This window comes from Nannospalax galili, unplaced genomic scaffold (assembly GCF_000622305.1).
Source record: "Nannospalax galili isolate Female #2095 unplaced genomic scaffold, S.galili_v1.0 scaffold45, whole genome shotgun sequence".
NCBI lineage: Eukaryota > Metazoa > Chordata > Mammalia > Rodentia > Spalacidae > Nannospalax > Nannospalax galili.
In genome coordinates, this window is record NW_008355775.1 from 90,408 (window position 1) to 112,599 (window position 22,192).

At 34.7% G+C, this 22,192-nt stretch overlaps 1 pseudogene; it reads left to right on the forward strand.

The window, feature by feature from the left end:
- The first annotated feature begins 17,653 nt into the window (after nt 1-17,653).
- LOC115067707 lies at nt 17,654-20,820 on the forward strand (annotated as a pseudogene).
- Nucleotides 20,821-22,192: the final 1,372 nt, after the last annotated feature.

Below are 22,192 nucleotides of genomic sequence, written 5' to 3' on the forward strand. Positions count from 1 at the left end.
TGCTCTTTTGGAGGAAATGCAAAACTGTACAGCCATTGTGGAAAACAGAACAACAGTTCAGGAGTTATTGCATGATTCTTCAATTCTCTTTCTGTGGATAGACCACAAAAAACTGAAAGCAGCATACTGAAGTAAGCATCAGCATTATTTTATTCATAATGTTTTTACTGTGGAAGAAAATTGTTACCATCATCAGATGAATAGATAATAAAACAAGGTGTATACACATGTGCAATTTAATACTATTCAGCTCAGTGAAGATACGAAAATATGCAGTATTGTATACGTAGATGAAGCTTGAACTCATTAGCTAAGTTAAATAAATTAGCTGTAAAAAGGCAAGTACTTCATGATTCCACTTATGTAATTTTTAGAGCAGTCCAATTCACAGAAACAGAAAGTAGAATGTGGTTTATAGAACTGGGGGAGAATGAGTAGATTATGAAATGGGTGTAGAAATAGGGAAGATTTACAGAAGTGCAGTAGCACTGTGTGTCAATCCATTAAATATATTTAGTAATACTGAATTATTAACTTGAAAATGGCTAAGATAATAACTATGAGTTATGCATATCTTACCACAATAAACAATGAAAAAATCTGAGTTTGGTAGAGTATGATTTACCAGAATGATAGATTTCTACAAAATTTATACCTACTATAATAGTTTATGTTATACATAAATTACTGTATCCCAATCCAAAGTCCCATAGCTCTAAAAATTTTACTGTTGTAGTACTTTCAAAATAATTTCAATTCACTTAAATGTTATTTTCTCAGCATATAATGTTGCCTATTTTTCAGAAGGGCAAATCTTGTTCACTGTTTTTCTACATGTAAATGTTTAAACATATGATACTATTGTTAAGCAACAAGAGTGATACATTTAATTTTTCTCTCATTTACATATGCATTCATTGGCTTTCACAAAGATACCTGAAAATTTGTCACAAAAAATAATGCAGAAAAATTGTATGTAAGCTTACAAGGGCAAGGGATGCAGAAAATATTTCTTTATATTTTCACCAAACAGAGCCATCATCAAAATGCAAGTAATGTGAGATTTGTTTTCTCATCCATTCTTTTATATTCTCAACCTGGATTTTGTTTACTTTTTTTTAATGAACTTGTCTATGCCTTTTACCTTTTGTCTGTCTATATTTTACATTAAGATAAAAGTATCATCTTACAATATTTGTAATGTGTGACTTATTTTTATCACTTCAGATATACAAAAAGCTTGGGAAATTTCTAGAAAATGTATTTGCCTGGGTGATTCTCTTTATGACTGTTGAGACATGACTTTAGAATTAGTTTTAAGAAATGTCTTCAGATAATATGATATTAACATTATTCAATTATCTGTTCCCTTTTTGTTTACATACTGGAAGAAGTAGAAAATTTTAAGGCAGTAAAGAATGAATAAATGGATTTTGGCCAATTTATTCTTCTGTAGAAGTCAATATCCTCCATATCTCCATGGTTGACACTAACTAAAGTTTATTTTTCCATGAAGTAGTTTGATCATTATGGATTTGGAATGGCTCTGTTCCTGGTCATCATCACTTTGGTATCTAGTCTGAAGAAGTAACTCCAGTGTGGGACAAACCAATCATAAGGCAGAGAAGATAAATAAAACACTAATAATAAGGTAGAGAAATTAAACATTAAGTAAAACACATGACCATTCTTTAAATTCCATCCCAAAACATCCTTGTACATTTCTCTTGGAATTTGGCTATTTAAGTATAAGGCAAAAATACCACCTTCCACAAGAAATATTATTTTCTATGTACAACTCTCACATTTTTAGGACATTCTTTCTTTTGTTTTGCTTTCTCTATATAAAGTAATAGAAAAATTAAATAAAGTCATTACCAATTTCAGTTGTATAAAAACAATGTGAGTTCAAACCAAACTGGTTTCAGGAGAACTGTAGATCACTTGAGAATTAATCAATAAGCAATTGGTGAAAGAATAGAGTCATAAATAAAAATATAATTACATTTCTTCAAAATATTATTAAAACAAAGAAACCATCTACCTTATACATCCACTGTGTTCTCTATTCCCCTTGCCCATGGCCTGCCATAGGCTTTTCTGACTCGTTATTAGTTACATGCTAAATATAAGAATGTTAATTCACGTGGAAATGTCAGTACTCTAGTATTACTAAGAGTATCATAAGTTAGATATCTATGTTAACATGACCAAGAACTTTGGAAATTATCTGTTTCTACCATGTTAGTTTTAAGGCATTTACATTTTTTCACTTTGCCAAATTGAATAAAACCTCTCCTACAGAAGTTTTTACAGTTGTCTCATATCAGTGGAACCTGCTGCTGGGCTTAATGTTTTCTGGCATAAATAATTAAGGTCATCTTACCATTTAAATGATTACCAATGCAATTCAATAGTAACTTTTTTCTATAAGGAAGACTGTCATGCAATGATATGAATACACACCATTGATGATGATCTTTGAGCCTCAGTAGGCACAAACACAGCAAATTTCTCTTTATTTCAATTTCTATTCATGTTTAAGGTTCTCATACTCCAAATCTGTTCCCTTGTCTCTAGGGGTTCTCTCTGTATGCCTCTTCACCAAGTATAGCTAGCACCCTTTAATGAAAACATTACCCTAACCCTGTTACCTGAACAATTACATTTTGTTCTCCTTGAAATTGATGCCACAAGGCATTTTGCATCTGTTGTGGAATAGAAAACAAAGCAGTATCTAGATATTAGATTCCTGTGAATAAAAGTGTGTACATTAACAATGTACAGAAATAATGCCAATGATTTGCCAACGTCCATTTTGTACTTGAATGGCTAAAGTGGACTGATTAAATAATTAAGCATTACTTGTAGGTATTACTCATAGGTAACTATTAATAAGCCATTATACTCACTATATTCTAAAACATGAATAAATACACAAATTTCCCTGGGGAATATGCTTTGTTTTCTTGTCAGAATGTAAAAATAAAGCTCGTCACAATCTTACATTTTCTAAAATAATTCTTTTGTTGATTTTTGGTAATTTTATACACTATATTTGAACATACACCAACCACTACCTCCACCTCTTCTCAGATCGACCCCCCAATTCCCTACTCCCAAACTATCCAGTCAAATTTAGTTGCCCAAATACTCTTGAGTGTAGGTTTAACCCTTGAAGCTGGTCAATGAGCCTGGCATCACACCCTGAAAGAAAACCAGCCATCCTTCCAGTAACTGTCGGTTGCCAGCCGTTCCTCACCAAGGACTTGATCTTTTTGCCCACCTCTCCACCACATGGTGGATTTTTTTCTTGTCTTGGATTTGTGCAGTTCTTCATTTTGTCACAAGAGCTGTAGGCTCCAAAGTGCAGGTGAGTTTTGCATCTAGGAAACATGTTTCCTTGTACTCATCTGAACCTCTGGCTTGGACAATCTTTCTGTTGCTTCTTTTCCAATGGCCCCTGAGTCTTGGGAAGAGAGGGTGTATATAATTGTCCCATTTAGTACCAAGCACTCTACAGTCTCTTCTTTTCTGTACACTGACCTGTTGTGTGTCCCTGTGTTCATCATCATTGCTGAAAGTTTCTCTGTTGAGACTTGAGAGGTGTACTTATGTATGGCTATAACAATAAGCCATTCAGAGTTCATTTAAAACTGTCTTTTTAGCAGGATAACAGTACTAGGATCTTTCCTACTGAGAAGTGTCTAGCTACAGGTTCCTGGCTAGTAGCTATATCTGAGAGAACACTTGTGATTTACCTTTCTGCATCTGGGTTACCTCACTCAACATGAATGCTTCCAATTCCATCAAATTATCTGTGGCATTTTTCTTTTTATTTTATGTATTTTAGTGTATTGCATGTACACATGTAAGTTCACCAATGCATACAGTGCCCACAAAGCCAAAAGTGGGTGCTGAAATCCCCTAAAGCTGGAGTCAACGATGGTTTTAAGCCACCATTGAAGGTCCTTTGGAATAGTCAGTGCTCTTAACTGCTGAGCCATCTCTCCAGCCCCATCTGTGATTTTCATTATTTATATTTTCTTAATTGATAAATTGTGTAAGCATATCACACTTTATTTTCCATTCATCAGTTAATGGACATCCAGGTTGTGTCCATTTCTTGGCTATTGTAAATAGAGCACAGTGAACACAGAATAGCAGGTATCTCTATAGTAAGATATAGAGTGGAAAAGCTAGAGCATGGGTTAGATCTATTTCTAGAGTTTTGTTTGTTTGTTTTTTTGGAATACTGATTTCCATAGTTCCTGCACTTTTGAATTTCATATTTTGAGAACTCTGGTCAGATCCTTGTCCTAATTTTTATTTGAGTTCTTTTTTGTTTAGTTTCTAAAATTCAAAAGAATATCCATTGACCAGCTAATCTACACTGGTAAAAGTAAACTTCCCCTTCCCATAATCCTTTTCTGTTTACAGGATAAGGACCACATAGTGAGTCAGCAAACATGGAAGTTAGATGACTTTTATTGAGTGAACAAAATAAAATCAGAACAAAAATGTTTTGATTGCTAACCAGAACTGGGACAAAGGTGAGATGTGGAAGCATGAGTTTATAATATAAAATTTGGAATGTGCTTAGTGCATTACTCATGATGGCTTTATGCATAAAATCTTTTTTTTAAAATATTTTATTTTTACTCTTAAGGCCACATGAGGATCTGTTCCTCAGGGTCACATTGTTTTTTGTTTTTTTTTTTACCAGTTCTGCCTATGTGAAGGTAAGTCATAGGTCCTTCTCGACTGTGACTGGCTTTGCTTGGAAGCCTGGAGGAAATGATTCCTCTATATTGACCCTCCTCTTTGTAGACTGGACACTGGTTCAAGTCCATCTAGTGGGGTCTCCTCAGCCTCCTTGATCAAGGGGACAGGTGACCCATAGCTAAAGGCTACATAACAAGCAACAATGCCAGATAGGAGATACTTTCTTTTGAGTTGTAGGCCACGGTGGCCCAAGGGACTCCCAGATAGTAACCCAAGATAGAACTGGGAAAATGAACAGCATACCCCAATCTTATCTAAAAGAATATTGACAACTGATTTCTGCTAGGTGAGGAACAGCTGACCTTCCTAAAACAAAGACCTCTAGATAGGCTGACTAGATTCATCAGATGGACAAGTAGTGGGGAACGGCTAGGGGTGCCGACAACACAGAGGACAGTAGCAGGGATATCAGAGTATAAGGGCTCTAGTGAGGGGAGGGAGGCTATGGGAGGGCGCCATCTGGGAAGTGGGTGTATAGCTGAATAAGATGGTTTGGGATGTTCTAAGTGATATACACACAAAAAAAAATGAACAAATTTTTTAAAAAATGAATTGTATTTGAGGAAGAAGCATAAAAATTATGTCATGTTAAAATTATTAGAGGTGAAAAACATTACCATTGAAATCTACCTGATGACTTTGTAGACATACACAGGTGCCAAAGATCTGAGTGCAATCAATTATGACTAGTAATAATCAGATACATACAGATTAAAGATGCATGCGCCAACATCTCAGTAGTGAAAACAATGGGTCTCTCTGCAAAGGACAATATATTCTAAAATGAAATGGAAAGTTAAAAACTCATTCAATTTTATATCTTACAGGGCTTATAGCAAGTTGCTTATAGCATTTATGCTGAGATCAATAATGTACAACTGTATTAATTCAGTAGCTAACCTAAAAATTTTATAATCACTTTTGAAAGAAATGTATCTTTGCTATGGAAAAGATTATTGAGTATGTTAAAGCTATAATGAAATGCTTTTTCTAAAAAAAAATTAAAAAATTAAAAAATATTTTATTATTTTTATTTTATGTGTATGAGTGTTATGCTTGCATGTAAGTGCACCCCTGTCATGCAATGCCTGTGGAGGACAGAAGAGGCTGTCAAATTCCCTGAAACTGGAGTTATAGACAGTTGTTAGCTGCCATGTGGGTGCTGAATTTGAAACCGGGTCTTCTGTAAGAACAGTCGGTGTTCTTAACTTCTGAGCCATCTCTCCAGCCCTGACATAAAATGTTTATGAAGATATATAATTAAGATATACTTGTTTATGTTTTATTTCAAAAATAAAGCATCAATATTCTATATATATTTTTTATTCATTATTTTTATTTTATGTGTATGAGTATATTGCCTACATATATGTGTGCCCATGTAATGCAATACTGCAGAGGACTGAAGAGGGTGTTGGATTCCATGGAACTAGAATTAATATATATATATTAATTAGTATATGTACCTTGATTTGGAGGTATACTTTATACTTGGACATCAGTAATTCTTTGTTTTAATATTTGTTTATAAAACATGTGCATTTCCATATACCACTCATCAAAGAAGCTTCTTAATCCAAAGGATGGAGGCTACTACAGAGTTCCACAACTAATCACACGTGGAGAATAAATGTATGCGAGATGCCCAGCCCTAAGTGACACATCCAAAGTGGAACCCCTATGCCTAAGACTCATGGAACACTACAGAGAGAATGCTAATACATTTCTCAACTCTCACCAGTGAAACCTCCTCATACAACAAAATGCAATGCACACAGAAAGCCACAAATGGTTAAGTTCTAGAGAACAAAGACGACAGAGTATATGTCCCTGGATAGGATTCCTATATTAAACCTTGCTCATATGAACTTGCAACCATGGTGACAGTATGCATAAGACTGATGCTGACTCAATCAAACAAAAATCTAGCATAGAATGAGCGAAATGGGAAGCAGACCCCAACCTTAACTGAAGAACCTTTGGCAAGTTCTATTTCTTTATATACTTAGAGATAGATACAAATATATAGAGGTTGTCATTGTAAAATCATCACTTAAGCAGTTAAAATAACCATATATTAAGGAAATTTTATTTTCACCTACTAAGGAGCTACCTAACAAGGCCTGACATTTTGCTATTACTAATTTTAATATACTAAGAGAAATGCATTCACAGTAGACCTTGATCTGTGAAATCACTGTCATTTCTCCGTGACTGGGAATCAAATCCTTAAATTCATTAAATAGAATTATATGACATGAGCACAATTAAACATACATACACATACACACACACACATACACACACAAACACAAGCTCAGCAGCTGAAAATCAAGCATATAAAAGGAATATTGATCTTCAGGGAGGCTGTCCCTTATAACTGTAGTGGGATTAGCTACAGGTATGTTTTGCAAGCAATGGTAGGATAATTATCAGTAAAAAATTTAGTATTTGTGCTTAATTAAATGTTAGAGAAAAGCATTTCAACAAAATGGTACCAATCACTTTAAACTTCTTTCAAAAGACCATCTAAATATCATCTATTCACATATTTATGTGAAAGAATAAATAAATACAAATGTTAAAAACCAATAAGAGCTTTATTCTTCCTTTGACCACCTGAGAGTTTATTCCATCTCACCACTGCAAAGCTAGTATCAGTCACTGATTCCAGAACACTGGTGATCTCTGCTGGCGACATTTCTATTACTTCTTTTAATTTGATCCCTAAGCCAAACATAAAGATGGTGTTAAAGTTCCCTTTTCTTCATTCTTCCTTTTCAGCATAAACTGGTCAGCTAATTGAATACTTCTATCATTAAATTTATATTTCTTGCAATAAATATCTACTTGAGAGAGATAAAAATATTAGAATAACATGTTTAATCACTTAATGTATTTAATCTGTACAATTTGCACATTTATGCTTACTTTGTAGTTTCTAAGGCTAACTACAGCTGCCACAGTTCATTAATATCTGTTCTGCCAGTGCTAATGGCTTCTTAATAACATTTAAAAACTAAAACATTGAAAAAGAACTATATAATAAAATAATGTAATGGCGCCTTTTAAAAGTGATTATCCCATTGGCACTATAGTACATGGATTGACAAGGATTTCCTTTTTGTTTTGATGTTATTCTTGATAATGTTGTTTTCTATCACAATATCTGAATACCATACTTTTTTACAACACTGCAAAATAATACATCTGTAAATATTTAAGCAGAAATTAATGACTTGATTGATACTTATAGCACAACTATTCACACGCATCAGGATATCTGTCTCTAATACTTTAGATTTGTACAGCATACATAATCCTGGGACATACTTGGCCAGGGATATATAGTGCCTGTGGTTGGTGTATATAACTCTATTCATTAGACACGTCATATCCACAAAAATGGTCAGGTGCTATATTGTGCTGTGCTGTACACTTGATGGAACTGACATGTTCATAGGTAACAATCCATTAATATATATTTATGTGCTTGAGACAGGATTTCCCTGTAGCTCAACTGCTCTGGAACTTGCCATATAGACCAGGATGGCCTCTATCCCATAGAAGTCTGCCTCACTTCCAAGGTTCTGGTATTAAAGGCATGCACTACCACCCCAGCCTTTTATTTTATTGTATTTTTTCATTATATTTTAATATAATAGTCAAAATTATTAATTATGATTTTGGATTAACTCAATGCTCAATTACTTAATTTGTAGAAACTGTAGTTGCAAATTCACATACTCATAACATTTCATTGCAAACCTTAGATTAATACCAAAGAACTTTGGTATTAATGGTTCTTCAGAGACATATGCCCAGCATTTTCTTTTAAAGATGAAACTTCCCTGATGCATATAAAGTTACCAGCTGAAGGTGAACAAGTTTACACTCAGTTTCCTGATTGCACTTCTCATATTATAGAAAATTAAGCCTACTTAGAATAGTTTGGGGAGTTGTATTTTTGTTCTTTGATGTGCATCATTAACCCTAACACAATCCCTAGGTGTGGTGGTCTGAAATACTGTGTAGCATTCCTCTTTTCAAGGAGGCTACGATGGGTTTTATGGAGAAAAGATGGGCTGGGGAAAAGACAGCTGAGGGTTGCATAAGGTGCCTTCAAGTGCTCTTCACAGGGAGGTTGGCACGGTTTCAGTGTTAATCCACCAATAACATTTCAAAAAATACAGACCTTATTCACCAAGTTATACCTGAAACTATATTCAAAAGCAGTAAGTAGCTTGTATTAAAGCTATGGAAAAAAGAAAAATCGCATAAATTTCTAGCTTTATGCTGTGATGGCTGATTTTTAAACAAATAGCGGATTTGTTCTGAGGATAAAAACAAAAGAAATTCATGTTTGAATTTTCAAGATTGAAGAAAATATTAACTCCTCAGATAGTGCTTAAGTTACTGTAAATACTGTATCTATTATTTGTTTAAAATGTACATTAAATTTGTTCTTTTTAAACATATAACACACACGTGTGTGTGTGTGTGTGTGTGTGTGTGTGTGTGTGTGTGGTGTGTTAGACATTGATCAGTTATGGAAAATATTGCCAGAGCCTCACAGGACTCTAGTAAACATTTTCCCTTGACTATCATAATTCAGTGTTAACATACAGGGATTGTCATGACTTTATAGAATGTTAGGAATAACTAGAATTGAATGTAATTGCTGATTCACAGAAATTACAAAACTTAGTACAGAGAGTTCACATGAATTTCACATAGGTTTTCCTACTAGTTGCATCTGGCATATTTAGATTACAATATCAAAATAAGGGTACTGAGATTGGCACATGTGAAGATACGGTTCTATGTCTACTTTTCTTGTATAAATTCATGTAAAGATGGCTACAGTAAAGATATTTAACTATTTGTTACATTAAAAAAAAATCTCATTTGCCAACCAGTTATATCTATCTTTAGCTCTATTCTTAACTCTTGGCAATCAATTTTTGTTACCTTTTTTTCTCTTATCTACCCTGGAACCTATCCAAATTGCCAATAATTCCTTCATTTTCAGTACTGGACTGTGCTCAGTAAAATCAGTATACCACAGTCAGTTGCCTCTTCATTGAATGAGAAGCATTTCAGTTTCTTTCATTTGAAATACCAAAAATGTAGGTCCTAGAGATACAATTCAAAATTTTCTGGAATAATTGTACACAGTTGCTACATAGTACAACTACATGAATATATGTTTTAATTTAAAAGAAACTAAATTTATACAAAATGGCTTTATTGTTTTACATTCCCATTAATCAAATATCAGTTGTCAGATTTCTCTCTATTCTCATCAGCATTTTTTCCACACATTTTTTTAAATTCATACATGAGGGACAGGAGAGATAGCTCAGCACTTACTTAGTGACTAACAACCATCTGTAACTCCAGTTCCAGAGGATCCAATGCTTTCTGACCTCCGTGGACCTTGCATGATATGGGCACATTTATGTACAATTAGGCAGAACACTCATACACTAAAATAAAAATAATAAATAAAATGTTTTAAAAGTAAATAGAAATTTCATACATGAGTACAATGAATTTTGATTATATCTTCCCCAGTGACTAACAACCATCTGTAACTCCAGTTCCAGAGGATCCAATGCTTTCTGACCTCCGTGGACCTTGCATGATATGGGCACATTTATGTACAATTAGGCAGAACACTCATACACTAAAATAAAAATAATAAATAAAATGTTTTAAAAGTAAATAGAAATTTCATACATGAGTACAATGAATTTTGATTATATCTTCCCCTTCCTCTCCTTCTAACTTGTACTATGATCCCCAATATCTCCACCTCCCAACCTCTAATTCATATCCTCTTCTGTAATTACACACACACAAACACACACACACACACACACACACACACACATACACACACACACGACCTCCTGAGTTCAATTTTGCTGCCCATATGCACATGGATATAGGCCTGACCATTTGGACATGTTGGACATAGACAACCTATCAAGGGTTTGTCCCCTACTTTCCCTCTCTCAGCAGCATTCGATTTCCTGTAGGTTCTTGTTCTAGCTTGATTTCTGTTGCTGTGATAAACACCATGGCCAGAAACAACCTAGGTGGAAAGCAAAGTGTTTATTTCACCTTAAACTTACAGTAAACAATCCATCACCAAAGGAAGTTGGAACAAGAAGTTGAGCAAGAGGAGTGGCGGGAACCGTGGAACAAAGTTGCTTACTGGCTTGCTCCCAGTGCTTCTTCGTATCAATATTTTTGATGTAGTCAAGGCTCATCTGCTTAGGGATACAATCAAGAAAATACTTTTTGAAAATAATATAAAATTGGGGCTGGAGAGATGGCTCAGTGATTAACAACACTGACTGTTCTTGCAGAAGACCCACATTCAAATCATAGCACCCGCATGGCAACTAACAACTATCCGTAACTCCAGTTCCAGGGGATCCAACAGCCTCTTCTGTCCTCCACGGGCATTGCACAACATGGGTGCACTTACCTACATGCAGGCATAATACTCATACACATAAAAATAATAAATAAAATATTTTTTAAAAGAAAAGAATATAAAATGAAATGATACACTATCTTAAAATATTCTCTTCTGTACTGAATTTTTAAAAATTAATATTTTGATTAAGTGGCTAGAAGTAATGTTAATCACATCCACCATAAGTTAATTTTCTGCATTTTAAAATTATTTGTTTAGAGTCACATTTTTGTAAGTTCTGGCTGTAGCCCTGGGTGGCTGAAACTTGCCATCCTCCTGCCTCTGTCTCCTGAATGCTGTGACTGTAGGCTTTCATCACCATGCCCAGTCTATCATGGAATTTTTAATCTTCTTTTATTGTCATTATCATTAATATTTTGCTAACTGGAAGTATAGTTACTCATAGAATTTAGTTAAAATAAGATTATCTTCACAATTACAAACATGTCATATAAGATTGTTATTGCACTTAACTTGGAAGCCCAGATGATCAGCAGCTGTTTTAAGTTCCATGCAAATAATAGTTAGCAAAATGGATAAAAAGCATATTGTAACAACATGATTTAGTGGATCATACTATGGTAAACTGAATGTAATTACAAATTTCGTATAAGGCATGATAAAGTCAAATAAGAGAAAATAAGCAGTGTTTGGAAAACATATTAGAGAAAACATTTAGAATTCTGTGATGTTTCCTAAAACATTTTGTATAATTGATACCCATGCTGTGATAAAGACATAAAGCAGAATTAACTTTAATCATAGTTGAGGCAAGAAATACCTAATGGTAAATAATCTGAACAGAGAAAATGGCATTCCTTAAGTTTTGAGTCAGGGGTGTGCAGCATTGTTTGACATCAAAATCCTAATCAGATTGCTGCACTATTTTATATGAAGGAATCAGGTTGTGAACTTGTAGAGAATACCAAGAGCCATGATCACTGCAGATTGTATAAACAATGTTGATGTTAATGAAGATAGAACATATGGTAATATGCTTATATCTGAGCAGCAAGATGGAAATTCTGATTTACCATGACATAGCTGGCTTGTATAGCAACTTCAATGTGAAGAATTATAACCAATGAAAGAAGAAATTGTTTTAGTAAAAAGAAGGGCAAAACATTATTTTGATTAAAATATAGTTTGAAATTTGATTTTTACTACATTTCAGATATGTCAAAGACAGTAGTAGTAAAAGGCAGGTTAAACAGAAGACAGGGATAACTTTGAATAAGATGTATGCTTAGTCATTATGTGTGAATGCTTAAAACCAAGAAGATGAGCTAGAACACATAGTGAAAAGTTTTGGGTAACTTAAAGTAGGAAGTTGAATCATAATTTTTTGAGGTAAGCTGCCGGTGAAACATACTACAACTGAAGTCAAAATGAATGGTTGCACTGAGAAAAGGAAACGTCCCAGGACAGAATGCAGAGAAGTGTTGTGCAGATCTGTGCTTCTGAAGGTGTTCTGGTTTTGGATTGTCATCAGAATCCAAAACAATCACTTGCTCTTCATATTAAGTGCCCATTTCCCATACTTTGCAACTAGGAGCAAATATCTCTTTTCTAATAGGTAGTTCTCAAAAGAAGAAGTAAAGCTGGCTATGAAACATCTTAAAAGATGTTCAACATCACTAATAATTAGGGAAATGCAAATTAAAGTAGTGGGATTTTTAAGGACTGTGGGACTTTTAAAGATGTTCTATGCTTTGTATTGTGATATTAATATTAACATGAGATATTGGGGACCATAATTGGAAATTTATGGTTTAAGAGTGATGTTTTGTGTGCCAAATTGACAAGAGGTCAGTTGTGCTCTATAACTTCAGTTGTCAACTTGACATACCTGGAAAGAGGTTAATCACAATTAAGCGAATTTCATTTATTGCACTGGCCTTTGGACATGTCTCTGGGGCATTTTCTTATATGTTGAGTCATTTGGGAGGTCCCCACCCACAGAGAATAGTGTCACATGGGTAGGTTGCCTGTGTTGTATAAGAAAGCAGGCTGTGCACCGGTCAGAGGAAAAAGCCAGTAAGCAGCACTCCTCCATGATCTGTGCTTCATTTCCTACCTCTAAGTTCCTCCCCTGAGTTCCTGCCTGACTTCCCTCATCAATGATCTGTGATCAGAACATGTAAGCCCAAAATCCTCTCAACACACAAGTTGGTTTAGGGCAGAGTATTTACTCACAGTAATAGAAAGCTAACTTAGATGTTATTAATTTGGCACGTAGCTTTGCACATTATAGGCATTTGGTGATTTCTTTGAAAAATGTTTCATGTGTTTGCATAACAGATGAGTTATTTTTAATATTTGTTTTTCAGGTATCTTATTTCACTTGCTAGTGTCAATTACTAGAAAGGTATTTGACACGTTATAATTTATTTTCAACGTATATAAAATGGATACAATTGCAAAATGAGCCTAACAAGATTGTCATGAAAATTTTGTAAAATATTGCAAATAAATTCCTGGTCTAGGAGCAAAGGTCTTTGTTCATGGTTGTGTTATTAATAATTTTATCAATATTTGCAAATGTATCATATAACACAAAAATAGAGACCTTTGAGAATATATATCCCAAAATAAATAAATGCTTTCAGTGTTTGTTCAATGTTATACCTATATGTGATTATAGCAACTAAAGTTAAAAAGATAAATAAAAATGAACATTGTTTTACATCTCTAAAATTTCTTTTCCTCTAAAGCATTGTAAGGTAGGAAATTTTTACAAAGAAGAAATATTTTACATGTTAAAATTATGTAAATGCATGGTGGAGAGAGGCTCAGTGGTAAAGAGCAGTGGGTGCTCTTCCAGAAGCCATGCATTCAGTTCCAGTCACCCACATGATGACTAACAACCATCTATAACTCCAGTTCAGACTGCTGCAGGCATTGCACATGTGAGTGCACTTACTTGCATGCAGAAAAAACACTCATGCACATAAAAACACAAACATTTTTTAATTATGTAAATTCATGTGGTAATAGCATTACATTTAGCAATGCCATTGAAGGCATGATGCTAGAAAAGTTTATGTTCATTCTACAATCACCACCACTGAGTTAATAAAATACTTTCTTGATTAATATATTCATGTCAATTTGATTAAGAACCAGCATTTATTTTAGCTTCTGCTTCCTGAATAGATACACTTACTTGTGGTGAACAATGAGAGTTTGGATATTTGTCTTCCAAATATGAGGTTGTAACACACAATATAGAAAAAGAATAAATTTTGGCTTACCAGAAATATTTATTTTCTGCTTTTATTTCTCTCATATTTGAAAGTATAGCTCATGTAAAAACACAAAGCTATTGTCTGCAAATTATGTGTGATTTGAATTCTAATGACATTTTGCAACTACATCAGTGTGTGTGTATGTGTGTGTGTGTATGTGTGTGTGTGTTTGTGTGTGTGTGTGTGTGTGTATACATAGTAAGGAATAAATTGATAGATAGATATATCACCTGTAATTCCAATGACCTAACTCAGACTTCCTCTTTCTGAAAACAGACTTTTCATCATGATTTCTTAGATTTAAAATATCCTCAGCATTTATATGGAACAAAATATCTTGGAAAAGAATTTAACTATAAAACTGTAATCTTAAATGTTTAAATAATATATGGAGCTGAGGTGTATGTTTTGAATGCAAAATACAGAAGCTAAGTTATGTTCATCTTCTCATTAAAGCATATGAAATATACATTCAGTACCTTTTAAATATTTATTTTGAATATAATTTATGCACTCTAGAATTCTGCTGTCATTTTATAGAGTACTAAATTGAAATGATAAAATAAGTTTTTTGAGAGTTTTTTTTTACATATAAAAATATGATGGTCTAATTTTCAAAGTACAATTTAAATCTTATTTTATTTATGCTAACTGAGCACAGGTAAGTACACACCTTGCTACTGTAAAAAATAAATTGTGTTGCTGGGCGTGGTGGCGCAGGCCTTTAATCCCAGCATTGGGAGGCAGAGGCAGGTGTATCTCTCTGAGTTCAAGGCCAGCCTGGTCTACATAGTGAGTTCCAGGACAGCTGGGGCTACAGGGAGACCCTGTTTCAAAAAAATAAAAAGACCAAAATAAATAAATAAATAGTGATTTTTGTGGTTGGCATAACTTCTGCTTTCAGGTGTTTTGAATACATCTTTTAAGATTGCAACAGTAAACAAAGAAATAATATTTATTGCCCACTAGAGCTAAAAAACAAAATCAATGGCTCTGCAATTCTAGGCACTTCCCATTAAACACATTGTGCAATACATTTGTGAAGATCGTGTTATACACAGTAGCACAAGACAATCTGTTTTGAAGATACTCTATGACGAATCAGATTGGGACAGGTTGCCAAAGTAAACAGTGTAATAAGCAGTGTAACATTTTCAATAGACTATTCCCTGAGTTTAATACCTACCTTCTTACACTAGGCTTTGAAGACCAGGAAGACTAAGATTATTGCATGTGTTCATTATTGACATGCCCCAATAATCAAGAACAAAAGAAAAAAAGTTGGCGTTGAGTAGCTATTCTTTAATATAGCCTAAACTGATGCTTGAATTAATTATCATCCTGTCTTTGCTTCAAGTTTTGAGTTTTTGAAATTTTCTATTTTAATGTTTTTATTGAAATTTACTTTTGATTTTTTTCAAATATAATAAATTGTAAAAATGACATAAAATGGGCAGAATGTAGATAAATGAGTTTAATTAACCTTGCAACCAAAAAGATATGACAAACAAACTCACTGGGCTATGTGCTCTAGTGACCTGGGCACCTGGTCTTGTTCCCTCTTAACTTCAATTTGCTGTTCCACCCAAGACAGAGAATGAATATGGGTATGCTTGAGAATTAACACATCAAAGCCCTGGAAAGAAGCACATGTTCACTGAAAACAATGATAGCTGAGAAGAATGATTGGCATTGTGTGCATGAAATGTTTTAGGCCTAAGGATGAATGGGCAGGATTGTTTGATTAGATAAGGGTGTATCCAAACTTGTAGCTCCCCAGAATTGATTCTGGAGAAAAGGTTTTGAATAAACATTTGGGTGAGGTCTGACTCAGCAGCACAGTTCTAGTACACATCTGGAGGAACAAGTACCCTCTGTGTTTGGGCCCACTAATAACTAAAGTTGAGTCAAGCTGTTAATCCAGATATAACTGTAAGGTTGGCATAGTAATGTGGCATGAAAGTATGTTCTATACTGAAAAATATATTTTTTAAATTTATATTTTGATCTTCTTTAAGGGAGAAATGCTAGAGAGGCTGACAGGGCTCTAGTGGATGAACTAACACTGAGTGACATCTAATACACAAATTTGACTCCATAGGCCTTAACAGAATGCATGAAACCCAGTAGGTGGGCTATGGGGGTTGCAGATAGGGGAAGAGGGTCTAAGTATAATTAAGATGTATGTATGAAATGCACAAATTTTATGTATGAAACATACATAAATAGTATGGTAAAATTGAACAGGCCATAATTCCAATAGAAAATTATATTTATTCTAATTTTTTCTTTTATTACAAAAATTTGTTTCAATTTAGAAGCATTTGGTTGTCAATAATGAGCTGCATTTTTTTCAGTTACAGAGTGGTATCCAGTTAAAAGAGCATCAATTATTTCATATAAACTACATTGAATGACTAAAGATGAAAACTACTGTCTCCCTATATAATCCATTTGTGTTGTGTATAATAAGAATCTGCTTTAAATTTCCATGAGAATTTACAACCACAGACTGTACCAGAGAAGGTTAGTGACTATTGAAAATATCACCACAAGGGCAAGATTATTCAAAGGTACATTCAATTGTGTGATAAATGTACAAAAAGACACTATATATAGATGCAAAAATATAAATTAAATCCTAGCAATTCAAGCACAGTATTGCATACAAGGAGCAATTATCAGTTGAGTTTATTCCAAACACATAATTCTGGACCAACATTTGAAAATCAATTAAATCCTAAGCATGAAAAGGTTAAAAGATATCAGGAACTATAGAGGGGATTTGATTAAAACATAATGCACATATCTAATAAAATGCTGAAAGCTAGAACTAGAGAGATACGTTTTCTACATACTAAAATATATAAAAATCACGTAATTTAACAGTATACTTAATTAAATGAAAGCATTCTTAGCAAGTGCAGAGGCAAAGATCATAGCTGCATTTATTGTGATTTGAACACTACAAAATGCATCATTTTATTGTATGTAACACAGTATTAATCAGCTAAGATTTATATACATTTGTCTTCATGTACCAATTAAAAGAAATTTAAGTTAAAATATAGTAAATATTTTTCAAATGTAAAATAATCTAGAAGATAATTAAACTGTGAATATCTTTGGAATGGCTTCCTTGCCGACAGATGTTCCTACTAAAGTACATTTGCCACCAGAAATGGTAAAACTTCAGGAAATTATCAAGACATTTTATTTAGGCAAGCACAGTGGCAGAAAATTCCAGGGGCAGTCAACCTTGGGATACTGTGCTGAAAGCTGATTTTTAAAGAGGGTTAAAAAGACCTTCAGGTCGCTCTATCTGAAAGCCTCCCTCGTATTCCTAATTTTTAATGAAGGAAAAGAGCTCAGTTCAGGAGATCAAGCCACTGGAGCAGAGGATGTAGCGTTAGACAGAACGCTGCAGTCACTAGCCTGTGGCAAAGCTCATGTCCTGTCAAAAATCCGAAGGAAAAGATATTGAAAAAGGAAACAAATTATTTGTAATGACGATATCAAACACAACATGTTCAGGATAAAGATAAAATTTGAATGAAAATTTAAAAAAAGAACAGCTGAAGAACAAGCCAGAGCTACAGATAATATTTCAAGATAGAAAATAAAGTGATGTTGCAATTGCCTAATTATGAAGTTGAGAAAAATAAACACAGTCTCCTCATTTCAGAAGAATGTAATCAGTTAAAATTTTATTCCATGTTCTTTTAATAAGATCATGATGTACAGCAGTCTCTTCTGTTTGAAATAACTACCATATGATGATAACTTCAGGTGTGCCTGCTTGCTAAACATTGTCACAATTGGGCTTGTTGACAGTTGTGCTCCTTCATTAAAGGAGGAGCAAGCAGGGTCATTGAACCTTCACTGGAGTATCCAGCCATTCTTCCCAGTCAATTGTATGTAATTTGGATTTAGTCACAAATGCTCTCCTGGATTTGGGGATAACTAAAGTATATAATCTGGAGAAGGCTAGGAAGAGAAGGCTGGAACCATGCTGGGTAAAGACTTTCCAGTGTGCATGCCCCCAGGTCACTCACACACCCCAGCAACCCATCAGTTATCTCTGTAAGTAAGTTCAATAAATTTATTCGTTCCCCAGGAAAGCTTTAATCAAACACTGGTTGACACTACAACTTTAAAACAGGATAAGCATTGCTCAGTATTCCTAGGAAAATAATTCTCACAACAGATGGAAATTTTATTTGTTAATGTCATTATGTCTCATAATTATTAAAAAAATGAAGATGTAAAAGATGTTAAAAGGATATGGGAATGGAGATGTTTTCCAAATTAAAAAAAAAAAAAAAAGAGAAAGCCTAGGCAAGAGATGAAGGTCTGTGTACGTTTGCTATGATATGAAAAGGATGAGACAAAAATAATACACACATAAACATAAAATCTCTAAGGCCGTAGTTTGGTCAACTAGTTTAAGGAACAAAATACATGTCTAATCAAGGTTTATCTGAGAATGTTTGATTTTTGCTCACGCTGTATCTACATAGAACATGGTAATCAAAAGTACCAGACTGTTAGAACTAACTTTCTTGGATGTTTAACAGCCATACTTTGAGGCCTATACTGATCCGTTTAGTGGGACTTAAGGGACAGTTTTTTGCTCCTTGCCCTCCAAGGTCGACTAAGTTCCAGGGGACTATGAAACACATCTCAAGATGTCCTGTAACTGTGGTGAGTCACCTGTCTTCTTCTTCAGGGAGGCCATGACGGCCCCACCAGATGGATATGAACTAGTGTCCAGTCTACAAAGAGGATGGTCAACAAGAGGAAACATTTCCTCCATGCTTCCAAGTAAAGGCAGTCATGATTGAGGAGGACCTTTGACTTATTTTCACATAGATGGACCTGGTAAAACAAAGGAACCAGGGGCTCCTCCTAAGCCCATGTGACCCTTGAGGAACAGATCCTCAAATGACCTGAAGAATAAAAATAAATTGGTTTATTTGGGTCAACTTTATGGTCTTAACCACCCGAAAGGAAAGTATAACCAAAGATTAAAGTGATTAGTATATTTCTTTAAGACTTCAAGGGATTACATATCCCAGGCATTAGGGTTAAGTCTATATAAAATGTTATTTAGACAATTATTTCTCATTGATGATTTTGTTTCTAAGTGGAAAGTGCTGCTCAGATGTAAGACTTCAAATCTTGGTCTGCAATACTGTAGTACCCACCTGTAGCTAAGGAAGACAACTCACTATTGTTCTAAAATGATGGCTAATTTTTTTTCTCCCCCTATATAGAAGCATTTGAGAGAGAACTGACACTGATTCTAACCACTCCAACAGCTATCAAATTGCCTAAAAACAAATCCTGAGACCATCGCTTTTGAGTCTAACCTTATCAGACAAAAAGATAAAAGGAGGAGGAACCCAACAGAGGGATACTTTTGGAAGCTCTCATCAAGAAATCCCAATGGATTCTGATTTGTTTGAAATTTGCCCTGTTCTGACTTTTTTCTGGTTCCCTGTCTATAGCGTGTAATGCTAAGTACTCTTACCTTTACTTCCCCTTCACATCCCCTATTCACCAGACCAGGACTTTCTTTTCTCCCTACAGATAAGTGTTATGCAATTTTGGAGTCTTTTAGATAGAGGCACTGAAGGAGTACCCCAATTGCCTAACTCTGTGTATCTGTTCAGCATGGAAGAAGATAGAGTGATCCACAACCTTACTCCCTATCAGAAATTTGAGTAACCTCTTCAGAGGATAGGATAGGAGGTAAGAACTGGCTAGGCAGTTAGGGTGAAAAAAGAAGCCAAAGAAAAGTAGCCAGTTTCTTGGTTTAATGTCAAAATGTCCTTGAGCCTCTTAACAACATACTCTGTTCCAAAGACCAAAAAACTCAAAAGTATTTTGGAGTTCTTATCTAATACCTAAACGATTTTAGGGTTACCCAGTTAGAGAGGGGAATGTTAGAGTAGCAAAAAGCCCCTTTAAAGAGAGAGAGAGAGAGAGAGAGAGAGAGACAGAGACAGAGACAGAGACAGAGACAGAGACAGAGAAAGTGAGAGAGGAAGGGAAGGAGGAAGGAAGGAAGGAAAAATGAAGAAAGAAGAAAGAAAAAAGAAAGAAAGAAAGAAAGAAAGAAAGAAAGAGAACATGAAGTTGTAAGAAAAACATGATGGGGAGATATGAGAGGTGTTAGAAGGGACAGAGTGTGTGGATTTGATCAAAAAACCTTATATACATGTATGAAATTCTCAATAAAGCCTTTTTAAAATTAAAAAAAAATTTCCAGTAAAAACTGCAGATCTAAACTAGAGAATAGAGTTGTGCTGTATCGATAGCTTTAGTGTTAACTTGACTCACTTAGGTTGAGGGCGCCTCAATTGGGGGATTTCCTTCCTTGCATTGGACTGTGGCCATGTCTGTGGGACATCTTCTTGATTGTTGAGTGATGTAGGAGGTCCCAGCTCACTGTGGGTGGTGCCACCCCTGGCCAGGTGGGCCTGTGTAACATAAGAAAGCAGGCTGAGCAGGGGCCTGGGGAGCAAGCCAGTTAGCAGCATTCCTCCCTGGCCTGTGCTCCAGCTCCTGCCTCCAGGTTCCTGAGTTGCTACCTTGGGCTCCTGGATGAACTTTGACCTGAAATATGTAAGCTAAATAAACCCTTTCCTCCCCAAGTTTGTATTGGTCAGAGTGTTTTGTCACCGCAATGGAGAAACAAACCAGGACAAGAGTCCTTAACTGATTAAGACTACATGGAAAGAGATAAAGAAAATCCAAACCAGTACAACTACATTGCATAGAATGTTGGCCTTGGAACTTTTGTTGTCATACCCAGTAGCCAATAGATAAACTACTTTGTTGAATCTCCTATTATTTGACTTCTTTGTTATTTGTTTTGACCAAGTGAAGCAATGCAATGGAAATAGTTGAGTGGACCTTTTCTCAGTAGGTAATGTGCCCATTTTAAAGAGTAATACTTAAACTTTAAGAAAAATGCTGTGGTGGGGTCTGCAAAGATGGCCCAAAGGTTAAAAGCACTGACTGCTCTTGCAGAAGACCCAGCACCCACATAGTGGCTGACAATCATCTATAAGTCCAGTTCCAGGGTATCTGATGTCTTCTCCATGGGCATTGCATGACACGGTGCACTTAACATACATGCAGGCAATTCAATCATATGCATAAAATATAAATAATAAATAAAATATAGAAAAGAAAATGCTACCGAACTATTTACTATGATGTGCAGAAAACTCTTTAAGAGAGTCCTAAGTCTTCATGATTCTCCTTTAGAACTGTTGAAGAGATCCCTATGGCTATTAGAAGGGGAGGGGCTTTCTCATACACCATTAATTAAGCAAAGGGTTTATTTGCTTAAAAGTCATTTAGAGATACTTAAACTGCATGCAAACTTTATTTACTGTACAGAGTTCTAGACGTATTTATTAAAAACAAAACAAAAAAATCCTGCCCTTGGTTATTCAATTTAGTGCTTGAAACTCTTGTGAGAGCAGTTAGACAGGAGAAGGAAATTAAAGAGGTACTAATTGGAAGGAAGAGGTCAAATTATCACTATTTGTAGACTTTATCATATAATACATAAGAGAACCCAAAAATTCCACCAGAAAACTGCTAGAAATGATTAATACTTTCAGTAAAGTGGCAGGTTACAAAATTAACCTAC